The 13,723-nt window shown below is 44.6% G+C and overlaps 2 protein-coding genes across 5 annotated transcripts in view; one reads left to right on the top strand and one right to left on the bottom strand.

Annotated features, from left to right (window-relative positions):
• The window catches only part of wfdc1 (WAP four-disulfide core domain 1), a 12,596-nt gene extending 12,400 nt beyond the window's left edge, over positions 1 to 196 (bottom strand). Inside the window, exon 1 of the mRNA XM_008123211.3 lies at positions 1 to 196. This exon is cut by the window's left edge and continues 119 nt beyond it. The gene's annotated coding sequence lies outside the window, so the exon portion shown is untranslated.
• The window catches only part of kcng4 (potassium voltage-gated channel modifier subfamily G member 4), a 383,395-nt gene that overhangs the window by 346,703 nt on the left and 22,969 nt on the right, over positions 1 to 13,723 (top strand). Inside the window, exons 1-3 of one of the 4 annotated variants that reach the window (XM_062961815.1) lie at positions 510 to 615; positions 1,606 to 1,727; positions 4,727 to 4,822. The exons of 1 other annotated variant lie outside the window; for it this stretch is intronic. The gene's annotated coding sequence lies outside the window, so the exon portion shown is untranslated. Of the gene's footprint in view, positions 1 to 509; positions 616 to 1,605; positions 1,728 to 4,726; positions 4,823 to 13,723 lie in introns of those variants that run through there. 2 more of the 4 variants (XM_016998489.2, XM_016998491.2) reach the window with 2 other exon arrangements.

The following is a 13,723-nucleotide window of genomic DNA, read 5'->3' as shown; positions in this document are numbered from 1 at the left end:
GGAGAGGCATCCCGGCGGGACTAAATATAGCCCAGGCGCAGGAATTTTCTCTTTATCCCATGCATGGGAAACACTGAAATATTCCAGAGGAGAGTGGAAACTTTACGGAGACGCTGGGAGCATAGACGCACTGCAAAGACACATGTTTGTATCCACTGACTATTATGCATACATGGTCAGTGGGAAAGGTTGCACAAAGCTTGGACCACCGTCTTCTCATTATGGCAATGCTTTCCCGCCTCGTCAGTTCTGCTCCGGCAACATGTGACAGGCTCCAATGAGGCGCATGGGGTTTTTGGCCTCAACGCAGGAGGCCAAGCATGGCAACCAGACTATACAAGGCCACGGGTCGGGGTCCAGACAGTCTCCTCCGTCTGTCCATCCGCATGGCTGAGCCGCATCAGATCCGCCTGACTTCACGCAAGGACGAACACATGCAAAGCCATAGACCTTCCAACAATCCCAATTACTTCTTAACTGTCCCGCTTTGTCCATCTTCTGTCCCGGGTCCCGTCTCTCTGTTGTATAATGTTGGTGGGCAGGAAAAGAGATGGAAAGATTCAAAGCCAACCTTAAAAACTCTGGCATAGGCACCGAGAGAGAACTGGGTACAAGGTAATTTTCAAGTGTAGGCGAACTGAATTTTGGCAACCCCCCCCCCCCCCCCAAAACCAATCACTGAAAAATAAAAGTGTTGGATAAGTGAAAATGTTGGGTAACAAGGAGGGATTAAGGGAAAGCCTAAATAAAGAACAACACTCTGAAAACAGGGGAAATCCAGACAGGAAACAATCAGGGCCATTTCAATTTGTCTGGTACTGTCAAATTGAGCTTTGTACGGGGAACTTTAATAATATTACAGTAGAGTCTCACTTATCCAACACTCGCTTATCCAATGTTCTGGATTATCCAACGCATTTTTGTAGTCAATGTTTTCAATACATTGTGATATTTTGGTGCAGAATTCGTAAATACAGTAATTACTACATAGCATTGCTGCACATTGAACAACTTTTTCTGTTAAATTTGTTGTATAACATGATGTTTTGGTGCTTCATTTGTAAAATCATAACCTAATTTGATTTTTAATAGGCTTTTCCTTAATCCCTCCTTATTATCCAACATATTCTCTTATCCAACGTTCTGCCGGCCCGTTTATGTTGGATAAGTGAGACTCTACTGTATATGTTATTTGAACATATTTTCTTTGTACATAGACTATCTTGTGTTTGCGTAGATACACTTCCCAAGTGTTTAGGACTGTATGATGTATTTTCGGATGATGCGTGCAGATTATTATTATTATTATTATTATTATTATTATTATTATTATTATTATTATTATTATTATTGATGCTTCACTTTATCTCCCCAAAGGGGACTCAGATGCAGGCCAAACAGTCAGGAGAGAATGCTGTTGGAACATGACCATACAGCCCGGAAAATTCGCCTTCCACAACACATATTTTATAAAGTTCCTGAAACATTTTAAAAGTGGGTTGCAGCTCCATCTAGTGTCTAAGCAAAACTGTAATGCAAAACTCTAAGCAAAACTGTAATGTAAAGTTTAATGCAAAACTGTTTATATCTGTTTCATTGTTGTAGATTTGAATATTTCACAAGGAGCCACGGTGGCACAATGGGTTAGACGCTTGTGCCGGCTGGACTGCTGACCTGAAGGTTGGGATGCTGACGCGAAGGTTGCCGGTTCGAATCCACGAGATGAGGTGAGTTTCTTCTGTTAGCTCTAGCTTGTAAGGACATGAGAGAAGCCTCCCAGCAGGATGGTAACACATCCGGGCAACGTCTCCTGGGCAATATCTATGTAGGCGGCCCATTCTCTCATGCCAGAAGCCACTTGCAGTCTGTTCTCAAGTAGTTTCTGACACGATAAATAAAAATTGTATGCTAATGCTTTTTTAATGTTAAGTCGCTTTGAGTCGCCTTCGGAAGAGATAAAGCGGGGTATAAGTAAATATAATAATAATAATAATAATAATAATAATAATAATAATAATAATAATAACAACAACAACAACAACAATAATGTTTAAGGGTGGCATTTTGGAAGGAAAAAAATGCCTTGAATGTTTCAAGCAGCGCAGCCACACATAATAATAATAATAATAATAATAATAATAATAATAATAATAATAATGTTTAGGGGTGGCATTTTGGAAGAAAAAAATGCTTTGAATGTTTCAAGCAGCGCAGCCACACATAATAATAATAATAATAATAATAATAATAATAATAATAATAATAATAATAATAAGTGTCCTAGACACTTGGGAAGTGTTCGACTTGTGATTTTGTGATATGAAATCCAGCATATCTATCTTGTTTGCTGTGTCATAATAAAGTAATAATAATTATTTATTTATACCCTGCCACCATCTCCCCAAGGGGACTCAAGGCAGCTTACATGGGGCTGACATTGTAAAAATAGTCCAATAACCAGTTTCAAACTATAAACATTAAAATAGTATTAAAACTAGAACTATTTCAAAGAGAATAATAAAAAACTTAAACCATTAACTGACATTGCTATTGCAGCACCCTAGAGTTGGAAGGGATCCCAAAGGTCATGCAGTCCAACCCCATTTTTATAGGCAGGAAGGCACAATCAAAGCACTCTGGACAGATGGCCACCCGCTCTTGGGAGTTATAGTTTGGTGCGACTTTCGAATTCTCTGCTAGGGAGCGAGGCAGTGCTATAGTTTTGGGGAATGGCACCTCGGGTCAAGTCAATCCAGCAAGAGATATCATTTCCTATGGTTCTGGCCTTGTTTCTCATCGGTATTTATGAGCAGTGGCCTCCAAGCCGCAGCCGGGCCATAAAAGCCCTTTTTCCTTCGTAATTGCCTGCTTGGGATTTCCGATGCCGGGCAGATGGAGTCCAGCTGTTCAAGGGCTGGAGCTTGTTTGACTCATTTTCCCCAACTACTAAAATACGTTTCTTGGGTTGTTTATTGGCTTCTGTTCCTCTCCTTGCAAAATGAAAGGCAAAAAGAAGAGAGAAAGGAAAGGGCAAAGCCAACCTCTCCTTGCACATTTTTTTGCATCTTCTTTGAACCACCAAATGGACTAGAATCTCAAGGGAACGGTCACTAAAGTCCGGTTTCCATTTGCAGCTGGGCTTGGGCCCGTTGTGTAAACACAGAAGGAATCTGGGACGGTTCTAACTTCAAAGCAGAACCCGGACCGAGCGACCGTGCTCCAAGTTATATCCCTTATATGAGGGCTGCAAATAGTCTCATATTAGTATCAAAGAACCCACTGCAAATAGATTCATGTTAATATCCAGGAACCCTTTGCATATGCATCTCTCATCTGTATTACGAGTCTTTTGCAAAAGTCCAGGAGCGAAACTTTGCCAATCGTGCAATCATGAAGTCATGCAATTTGCCACGTGTGCAAAGTGCATGACTTCATGATTGTAGGTGAACTTCGATTGTAGGTGAACTATAAATCCCAGCAACTACAACTCCCAAATGAAATGAATGGAAATACATTTTTGGTGCTTCGTCAGAAGAATTGACAGAAAGGGAGAAAGCAGAGAGGGAAAGAAATGCTGCTTCTCTCTCCGATTAAACGGACGGCGTTGAGGAGGCCTGGTGTGCGCCGCAAGAGATTTCCCAAGCCCAGGGCCATAATAATCTCCCCAAGCGAGCGAGCGCATAAGGCGCATTAGCAAACCATTTGACAAAGTGAACAATGGGGAGGGGAAGGGGCCCCACAAGGGGTGGGAAGTCAAGCAGATATTAAAAGTGGCAGCAAAAATGCATCCGTTTAACCACAAAGAAAAAAGTTTGAGGATGTAGCAGAAGTTATTTATTATTATTATTATTATTATTATTATTATTATTATTATTATTATTATTATTATCAGCTTTTCCATCAATTTTGTCAAGGAACTTTCCATGCAATGTTTTGTTGTGCCATCTGTCAGCTCTAGTTTGTAGTGCGGTTTTCTTGTACTGATTCTTTTTCTGCTGTGCTTTGAGGAGTTTCTGATTTTTGACTTCAATCAAAGCAGGTTCTTCACTTTGCTTTACATAGTCTGCCAGGGCATGTTGTTGTTGTTGTTGTTGTTGTTGTTGTTGTTATTACCCTGTTTTATCTCCCCCGAAGGAGACTCAGAGCAGAAATTATTATTATTATTGTATGACACAGAAAACAAGAGAGACATGCTGGATTTCGTATCACAGAATCTCAAGTCGAACACTTCCCAAGTGTCTAGGACTGTGTGATGTATTTTCGGATGATGCTGCAGATCCCAGTTGGGTGGCCTTTTGCAGTTCGCAGACTGTAATTTTGTCAATGTCTATTGTTTCCAAATGCCGGCTGAGATCTTTTGGCACGGCACCCAGTTATTATTATTATTATTATTATTATTATTATTATTATTATTATTATTATTTATTCCCTGCTTTATCTCCCAGAAGCCCAAAGACCTTATGGAACTATGCATCTTTACAATATATCTTTTATAGAAATACATTTTAATACCTGTATTTGTGGTATTGTTACAATGTGTATGTGTTTTAATTATTCTGTAACCCATCTCAAGCCACAAGGAGAGGCAGATAAGAAATAAAATTATAATAATTATTATGATTATTAACTATACCTCCCAGGGCGGTATAGGATTGAACCCCAGGCAATTAAAGTGGTGTCACGCTGCATTAATTCTGCAGTGTAGATCCATTCTTTTTCCCTGCAGGACGGGCAGCGGGTGTTGTACTTCTCCGTTGGTTTCTAATCCCCGGCTTCTCTCCTTCTTGCCTATCTGTACAAAAGCATTGGATGCTCGGAATGCGTAAGTTATAAGCATAATAGGGGAAAATCCAGAGGCAGCAAAGCAGAGCCCGGATTACAATCAGGCATTACGTAACTCAGAAAGGCTTGCACGATAGTCCTAAGGGACGATGGGTCCGGTTCTGTCCTGGTGCAAGCACTGTGGTTTCCAATCTCACGGAGAGAGGGTCGGGAAAAATGGATTGTGCCTTTGGATCGGTGCATCTATGCCAGGCATGGGCAAACTAAGGCCTGCTCTCCTCGCTTTCCCTGCTCTCTCAGCCTAAAGACAGAAAGGATGGGGGAGGAAGGCACACAGCAGCTGAGAGTCCTCATGAGCGCTCTCGGCCACCTCATGTCTCGCCCTCCTCCTGGCATAAGGATAGGTTGAATGGCCCCATCCTTACACCGAGAGGATGGTCCGAGGAAGGCACGGAGCGGCTGAGAGTCCTCCAGAGCGCTCTTGGCCATCGCCTGTCTCGTCCACCTCCCGACATAAAGATGGTGTCAACGGCCCTGTCCTTATGCCAAGAGAATGGTCCGAGTAAGGCACGGAGTGGCTGAGAGCCTTCCAGAGTGCTTTCGGCCACCTCATGTCTCGCCTTCCTCCCAGCATAAGGATGGTGCGAACAACCCCATCCTTATACCGAGAGGATGGTCCAAGGAAGGCGGACCTTCCCCATCAAACTCTGCCGCTTGCGTCCTCAACCAGCTGGATTGAGGATGCAAGCGACAGAGTTTGGTGGGGAAGGAGTTGCCCGCCAACATAGTCGCCATTCAAATCTAGGCAATTCTCATAGCGACGAATGAGCTTGGCAACTCTTTCCCCACAAGACTCTGCCGCTTGCGTCCTCAACCAGCCTGTCACCCCTTCCCGCAGCTGCGCATCGTCGCTAAAATGCTGCATTGAGGACGCAAGCGGCAGAGTTTGGTGGGGAAAGAGTTGCCCGCCAACATAGTCACCATTCAAATCTAAGCACTTCTCATAACGATGAATGACCTTGGCAACTCTTTCCCCACAAAACTCTGCCGCTTGCGTCCTCAACCAGCCGGTCACCCCTTCCCGCAGCTGCGCATCATCGCCAAAATGCTGCATTGAGGACGCAAGTGGCAGAGTTTGGTGGAGAAGGAGTTGCCCGCCAACATAGTCACCATTCAAATCTAGGTACTTCTCATAGCGATGAATGAGCTTGGCAACTCCTTCCCCACAAAACTCTGCCGCTTGCGTCCTCAACCAGCCGATCACCCCTCCCCACACCTGCGCATCGTTGCCAAAATGCTGCGTTGAGGACGCAAGCGGCAGAGTTTGGTGGAGAAGGAGTTGCCAAGCTCATTCATTGCTATGATAAGTGCCTAGATTTGAATGGCAACTACGTGAAATGTGGTATTTGGGTGTGGCTTTCAACTGCATATGGTAAATGTTTTCTCCTATACTTTGTTCATTTTTAATTCCAAAACGTAATCCACTTTCTGGATAACCCTCGTATTAATCCCTGGATGCAGATTATATGATTTAAACTGGATTATATATACGCTGCCATATAATTATTTGAAAGCATGATTGCAATGCGAGAAGAGCTCACCTGTGACCAAAGTTCTATCTACGAAGAGGCATCTCGGATTTCACCCGGCGTATTCAGTGGAGCACTTTCTCCCCCAGGTAGACGCTCGGAATTAAAGCATCCCTGTTCCATGTTTAATGGACATACGATACTGCGGGGATCGTGCTTCCGTTTGTTAAATGTGGGAAACTAATCCTTGTTGACGCATCTCCGTTTCGGGCACAGAGATCGCGCAGCTCTATAGCATAATTAAAACACGGGAGCCGAGATCGTGTCCATTCAGTATCTGCCAAGGAAAAGTATTTGTCCATCCTGTAATTTATCCTTACCTAAGTTCAGAGAATCACAATTAAATCTCACATAGGCATGGCCGGCCCTAGGCAATTTTCAAATGCAAGCAAGCGGTATTTTTGCCCCCCTCCAAACCAATCAAGGCGCCTCAACTGCGCCTTCAGCAAGTGCATAGTTTGCGTATCGCTTGTACCGCCCCTGTGCATAGGTATTGATTCATAGTTTCCTTCCAACCTTAACTGAATATATTTGTTGCAAAACATGAAAATTAGTTACTGCTATTACCACCGTTGCAAATTTTGATTAGAGGCAGGCGAAACGTCAGGAGAGAATGCTTCTGGAACACGGCCAGGCAGCCTGGAAAACTCACAGCAACCCAGCGATTCTGGCCATGAAAGCCTTCCTTCGACAACACATTATTTGGGGGTTTTTTTCCCCCCACTCACAAAGGCTTTTACATTAACGTCCTCCCCGTGAGCAAAGCATTTGTGATCGCAAGAGGCAGCGTGGCCGTGCCTCCGAATGCGCATTGAGCAGCCGTATCAAACATTTATGGGCAACGCTTTGCTTTTTACGTGCCTTGGTGGCGGAGCAGGCCACTCTCCTATTAATTTTCCATATATATATATATATATATATATATATATATATATATATATATATATGAGGGTAATGAAATTTTGGCCTAGGACAAAACAACAAAACTGCACATTCTAGAAACACTAAACTTGGCAGCACAACCCCTCATCCATGCCTCTACGTTCATACAACAAAAAGCAAAGAAAAATAAAGTCCTAATTAGAGGGAGAGGAATAATTGTTTTTATCCAATTGCTGCCCACTTGGTCTCCTAGCAACCCACTCAGCCCAGGGGACAGGCAGAGTTAGGCCTCACTTAGGCCTCTTCCACATTGCCTATAAAATACAGATTAGCAGATTTGAACTGGATTATATGGCAGTGTAGACTCAAGGCCCTTCCACACAGCTATATAACCCATTTATAATGGACTTAATGTAAGGTAAAACCTTTACCCTTTCCCTTAACTACCACCAATTCCTCAATACTTTATTTCCCAGACCACCAGACTTCGCCACAGCAATGCGTGGCTGGGCACAGCTAGTGTGTGTGTGTGTGTGTGTGTGTGTGTGTATATATATATGTTGGCTTGATGAAACTGCTGGTAGTAATGGTGAAATTCCTCCTTCGCAGTGGGTGTTCCCTGTGCGATTCATTTCTTCCAACCAAGGACTCCCCCAGGCAGGAAGCAGCCAGGCTTTGAAGGGGGTGAAACATCAGGAGAGAGTGCTTCTGCATATGGGTTGGCAGGAGAGCCTCCAATATGTGTGGGAGGGACCGGGAGGGGGAAACACTGGCCTCCCCCTAATCTTGCAAATCAAAAGCCGTAATCTTCTTATCTCGTCCTCCTGCCATCTGATTCCTGACCCCAGATGGGGGGCCAATGGCTCCTGCTGCCCTTTCCGGGGATTTCATTATCCAGACCCAGCCGTCCGTCCATCCGTCCGTCCGTACCCTCTGGCATTACGTAAAGACCATGGGATCCTTCTTTGATGGCCTTCCATGCAAAAGATAAAGACATGTGCTGTCCTCCTTCCACATTTGTGGTGTTGATTTTTGCAGATTCGATTTCGAAATGTTCTCTCTTGGAATCTCTATGTCCTCCAGTGCGAATCGATAGCCAACTTCTTCCAAGCACGTTGGAGGACCGAGGGATTTCCAGAGAGGACACCTTTCTAGGGATCTTCAACGTTCCAGTGAACGTTGACCACAGAATCGTGCTGGAAGAGAGAGGTGTTCTCTCCAGTAAAGGTAAAGGTTTCCCCTGACGTTAAGTCCAGTTGTGACCGACTCTGGGGGTTGGTGCTCATCTCCACTTCTAAGCCTAAGAGCCAGCGTTGTCCGTAGACTCCTCCACGGTCATGTGGCCATTGGCATGACTGCACGGAGCAGCATTACCTTCCCGCAGAAGCAGTACGTATTGATCTACTCACATTGACATGTTTTCGAACTGCTAGGTTGGCAGGAGTTGGGGCTAACAGTGGGTGTTCACCCCACTCCCCGGATTCGAACCTGCAACCTTTTGGTTGGCAATTTCAACAGCTCAGTGGTTTAATCCACTGCGCCACTGGGGGCTCCTTGCATATCTGTACCTGTACTTGTACCTGTACCTGTATCTACCTGTACCTATACCTGTACCTATATCTATATGTATCTGTACCTGTGCCTGTACCTGTATATACCTGTACTTGTATCTATCTGTTCCTGTACCTGTGCCTGTACCTGTATCTATCTGTACCTGTATCTACCTGTACCTGTACCTGTACCTATATCTATCTGTGCCTGTGCCTGTGCCTGTATCAGTATCTACCTGTACCTGTATCTACCTGTACCTTTAACTACTTGTACCTGTCCCTGTATCTATTGTTATCTGTATCTGTAGTACCTGTAACTGTCCTATACCTGTACCTATACCACTATCTACCTGTATCTGTATTTGTCCTTGTGCTTGTGCCTGTACCGGTACCTGTATCTGTACCTGTGAGCTTGGGTGGCTTCTTTGCTCTGTAAATAACACGCTGTGGAAAATCCCAATGTGTTCGGAGAGATGCTTGCAAGAGGCGACATCCCTGGACCTCCCGCCCCCTCCTCGGCGTTCTTCCCGCCCAGCTGCACGGACATCTGTTCTGGATCCTATTAATTACATGCGAATAAGTGTCGGATTAAACGGTTACGAAATCCCGCGCGGGATTACCGACTCCCCGTACTACAGCTGGCGGAGGGAAGTGTCAGCGGCAGGCACCTTTCGGCCGGGCTCTTGTCCGAACACGCAACGCTCGGGCCCGGCCTGGCCTCCTGCTCAGCAACCCCTAATGAGCCCCTTTCCGTTAATCCAGTCGCAAACAAAGGCGGAGGAAGCATGGATGTTGTTGTGAACAGATGTCGCCGCTCCGGTGTGACCAAATTACGGCACACGCATCGGCAAGCGCAGGCGCACACACACACACACACACTCGCCGCCCATCTGTCCGAACTGATGTCGTAAGTTCACACCCACGCAGCCTAAAGGCGCATCCGCACTGGGCTTGTGCATTTCGGCTGAACCTCGAGCTGTTTCTGCGATCCGGATTTTGACAGCGTGAGCACTGGAAACCACACAGAGACCAATATTCACATAATATCTTTATTAAAACAATAATAAATTCAGGAATGAATAAGTGGAAGGGATGAGAGAGGAATAGTCCTTTATAAAAAGGTATGAATTAGTCCAAAGAGTTGAAATGTTCAGTATTATTGTCCAAAGTCCAGAAACCGAAACACGCTCAAAACTGTTTGAAAGTTCTTGAGCGGGGAAAAACAACGAGGAAGCAAGAGTGAATAACAAAGTCCAAAGAGCAAGGTCCAAAGAACAAGGTCCAAAGTCACTAAGTAGTCTTTGTCATCAAGGCAGGAACGAGACGGAGTTAAAACCAATCTTGATTCAGGAACAAGGCGAGGAAGTGAATTTATTCCGGTTCAATCGGGAGTCGCGGCTCGGCTTGGCCACCCAAAACAAGAGGCTTGGCTTGGAGAAATCAGGGAACTGGAGTCGGTGAAGTGTTTTCAAGGAAATGCTACGTTGACACCGCAAAGACACTTTTATGGAATGAAGATCAGATCCCAACAAAGGGAGACCAAACTCCCCAAAGGTTCCCAAGGGAATCTTCTTATCCACAATCCCCTCGAGATGCCAAACGGTTATTCCTTCTAAGCTCTTGTTTTTCTGATCTCTGGCAATGCAGAAACTCCCTACGGTTGAAGGGCATGTTCTCTGGGGAACTCTGGACATCTGGTTCGGCCACGGGAGTAACATCTCCCGTATCTCTCCCAATTAAGGAAGCATCCGAACCATCAACAGTCGGCAGTTGTAACTGAAAGGAGCTGGAAGGACTGGGCAAAAGGTCAGAATAAGCTTCATCCTGGTCAAAGTTCATGTCTGGAGCAGCTTCAGAAGCCAAACGTGGCTGGGGTATGACAACCTCTTACATCCACTAAAAAAGATGGGAAAGAGAGCCCGTGAAGCCCCCCATGGCTGCCAGTGGGCCATTTGGACATCCGTCCATTTTAAGGAGGTGCACAAAAACAGATACGCAGGACCCCCGAAATTTGCAAGACATTGGCAGGGCCAGTCAATGACCCGATGCATTTTCATGGCAGAATTAATGCAGAGTGCATGTTCCGTTATGCTTGCAATTTTGGAGGAGTTGCTCGCAAGCATCGCTTCTTGGCCAAGAGGTAAATAAACACCCTTGTTCTATGTCTTTGCTTCACTGGTGAGTTTTTAATCTGGAACTTTGGTTATTAATTACAGTTGGCCATGCTCACCAGGAAGTTCCCTCTCATTTCAGTGCGGTCTAAATTCCATATCACTGGTGTCTTACCAAACTGTAGCTCCTACCACGCCATTGCAGTGAGCCTTGGTGGTTATAAAGTGGTGCCAAACTGCATTCATCTTATAGTGTAGATGCACACATACTATAGTCAGACAGCTCCTGATCTGCAGCATTAACTAAAATTCCAAACTTTCTACAAACGTCTTTTCATGCATACATGAACATGCATACATATTGTGAGCTTGACCACTCAGAATGGCTTGGTAAACAAAGCCATTAATCTCCAGGGCCTGCAGCCTTTGCACTTTCCAAGGCGGCTCAGAAACGGACGCAGAGGTAATTTCTGGGATGTTAAATATTCATGGTATGAAATATTTACATGTCCTGCACCTACGGCTCTGCTCCAGGAAACTTAGCGGAGAAATCGTTCCCTTTCCGCTAATGTAGCAGCTCTTGAATATTTTATTTAAAGACCCTAATAATCCCTTACCTAGATGACCCTTACTCAAAAATCTTGTTTTTCCATGAAAGTGTTGACAGGACATGTTCTGCCTGACATTTGCTCTTTGCTCACAATATAAGGTCATGCAAACTGCAGTAATGATTTGGCTGCCCGGATGAGTTACGTGGGATGAACTATGAACATGTCACCTGAGGATAGTGCATACGTGGAGCAAACTATGGACACTTCACAACTACGCATGTCCAAAAGGATTGTAATAGTCAGCAAATTCCATTGTCAGTTAGCTTTCTGCGCATGCTCTGTAAAATGGTATAAATTGGAAAGCCACTACAGGCAAGGTGTGGCATTGCGTTTTCTGGGCATTAGCTAACATTGTCACCTGCTCTTGGCCAAAAGTAAACTATCTTGAAGACAACTTCTGCTGTCAGTCTGCTTTCTTCACCCGCGTCCAAACGAAATTCCACAACACCGCCGGCTGGGCCCGCGGCATGGAAAACAGCTGCAAGCGAGTTGCGGGTTGGCTTTCCTTCTCCTCCTCCTCTCCTCGTCCATATATAAAAGTTAAATACGGAATTGCATCAAGATGGGTTCTGCGAGTGGATTCGGGCATTTCGTGGAGTGCTTTTCCTCCTTGGGGAGTTCCCTTTGCACACAGCGGAAAGTCATGTTGTGTACTCAGTGCTCCATGGTGCCAACAACAATAACAACAACAACAACAATAATAATAATGTTGCAATCCCAGGCGACAGCCACTTTGAGTCTCTTTTAAGAGGGAATAATAATAATAATAATAATAATAATAATAATAATAATAATAATAATATTGAAATCCCAGGCGACAGCCACTTTGAGTCTCTTTTAAGAGGGAATAATAATAATAATAATAATAATAATAATAATGAAATCCCAGGCAACAGCCATTTTGAGTCTCTTTTAAGAGGAAATGATGATGATGATGATGATGATGATGATGATGATGATGATGCAATCCCAGGCGAAAGCAGGATTGAGGAGAAGCAACTGGAAAAAACTGACACGATAACGAGGATTTGAAGATCGAAGTGCAAAGACTTTGGCACAAGCCGGTCAAGGGGGTCCCAGTGGTGACCAGCAAACTGGGTGCGGTGTCTAAAGACCTTGGCCAGCACTTGAAAACAATCGGCACTGACCAAATGACCACCTGTCAGCTGCAAAAGGCCACCTGACTCGGATTTGCACGCATTATTCACCAATACATTACGCAACATGTGGGTTTAAGACAAAGATGACATCACTGTATTTTTGCACCGTTTGAGATACTTGGGTGCAGTTTGGATGTGAAAACGGACAGAAAACACATGCGAATTTTTGATGGCAAATGATTCTAGAAAAATTAAAATACAATATAAAAACCCATACTTACGGATGAGTTGGACTGCAAGTGGTAGGACAAACACTTGGAAAGCCAAGCGTGTAATTCCTAATTGAGTCTGGGTGTTTTTGTCCTGGAAGGAATGTGTCAGTCCTTGAAATCTCCTTCCAAACCATTGCCATCCTGGAACATCTGTATTTTTTTTCCTAAAAATGAAAGAGAAATCAAAAGAGGGAGTTGAAAAAACAAAAGAAAGAGGAGACTATGATTGAAAAGGAAATGAACTGGAATAAAAGGGAGAAGGTCAGGAAATGAGAAGAGAAGAAGGCGCGAAAGGATCAAAGGAAGCAGGCGGTCCAGGAACACGAGGGCAAATTGAAATCACAGCCTCAAGAAGATTCCCAAGGAAGCAAATCAATACCAGCCCTTTCACAAGGTGCATCTACATTGGAGAGTTAATGCAGGTTGACTTGCACCTTGGTGATTTTTTTTTTCGTGTCAGGAGCAACCGGAGTTGCCCAGGGGACATTGCCCGGATGTTTTGATGTTTTTACCATCCTTGTGGGAGGCTTCTCTCATGTCCCCGCATGGAGCTGGAGCTGATAGAGGGAGCTCATCTGCACTCTCCCCAGGTGGGATTCGAACCTGGCAGCTTTCAGGTCAGCAACCCAACCTTCAAGTCACTTAGTCCACTACGCCATCTGGGGGCTCCTACCTTGGTGATGAGAAGCTTCTCACCAGCATGGACATCATCTACCGGATGGATGGAAAGCTATTTAACCTCAGCAGACTGAAAGCCAAAACCAAGGTCACAACAACGTCTGTTATAGAATTCTAATATGCTGATGATAACGTAGTCTGTACTCAT

Source organism: Anolis carolinensis, unplaced genomic scaffold, assembly GCF_035594765.1.
Source record: "Anolis carolinensis isolate JA03-04 unplaced genomic scaffold, rAnoCar3.1.pri scaffold_9, whole genome shotgun sequence".
NCBI lineage: Eukaryota > Metazoa > Chordata > Lepidosauria > Squamata > Dactyloidae > Anolis > Anolis carolinensis.
Note: the sequence above shows the minus strand (reverse complement) of the source record. Positions and strands in the feature narration are given on the sequence as shown.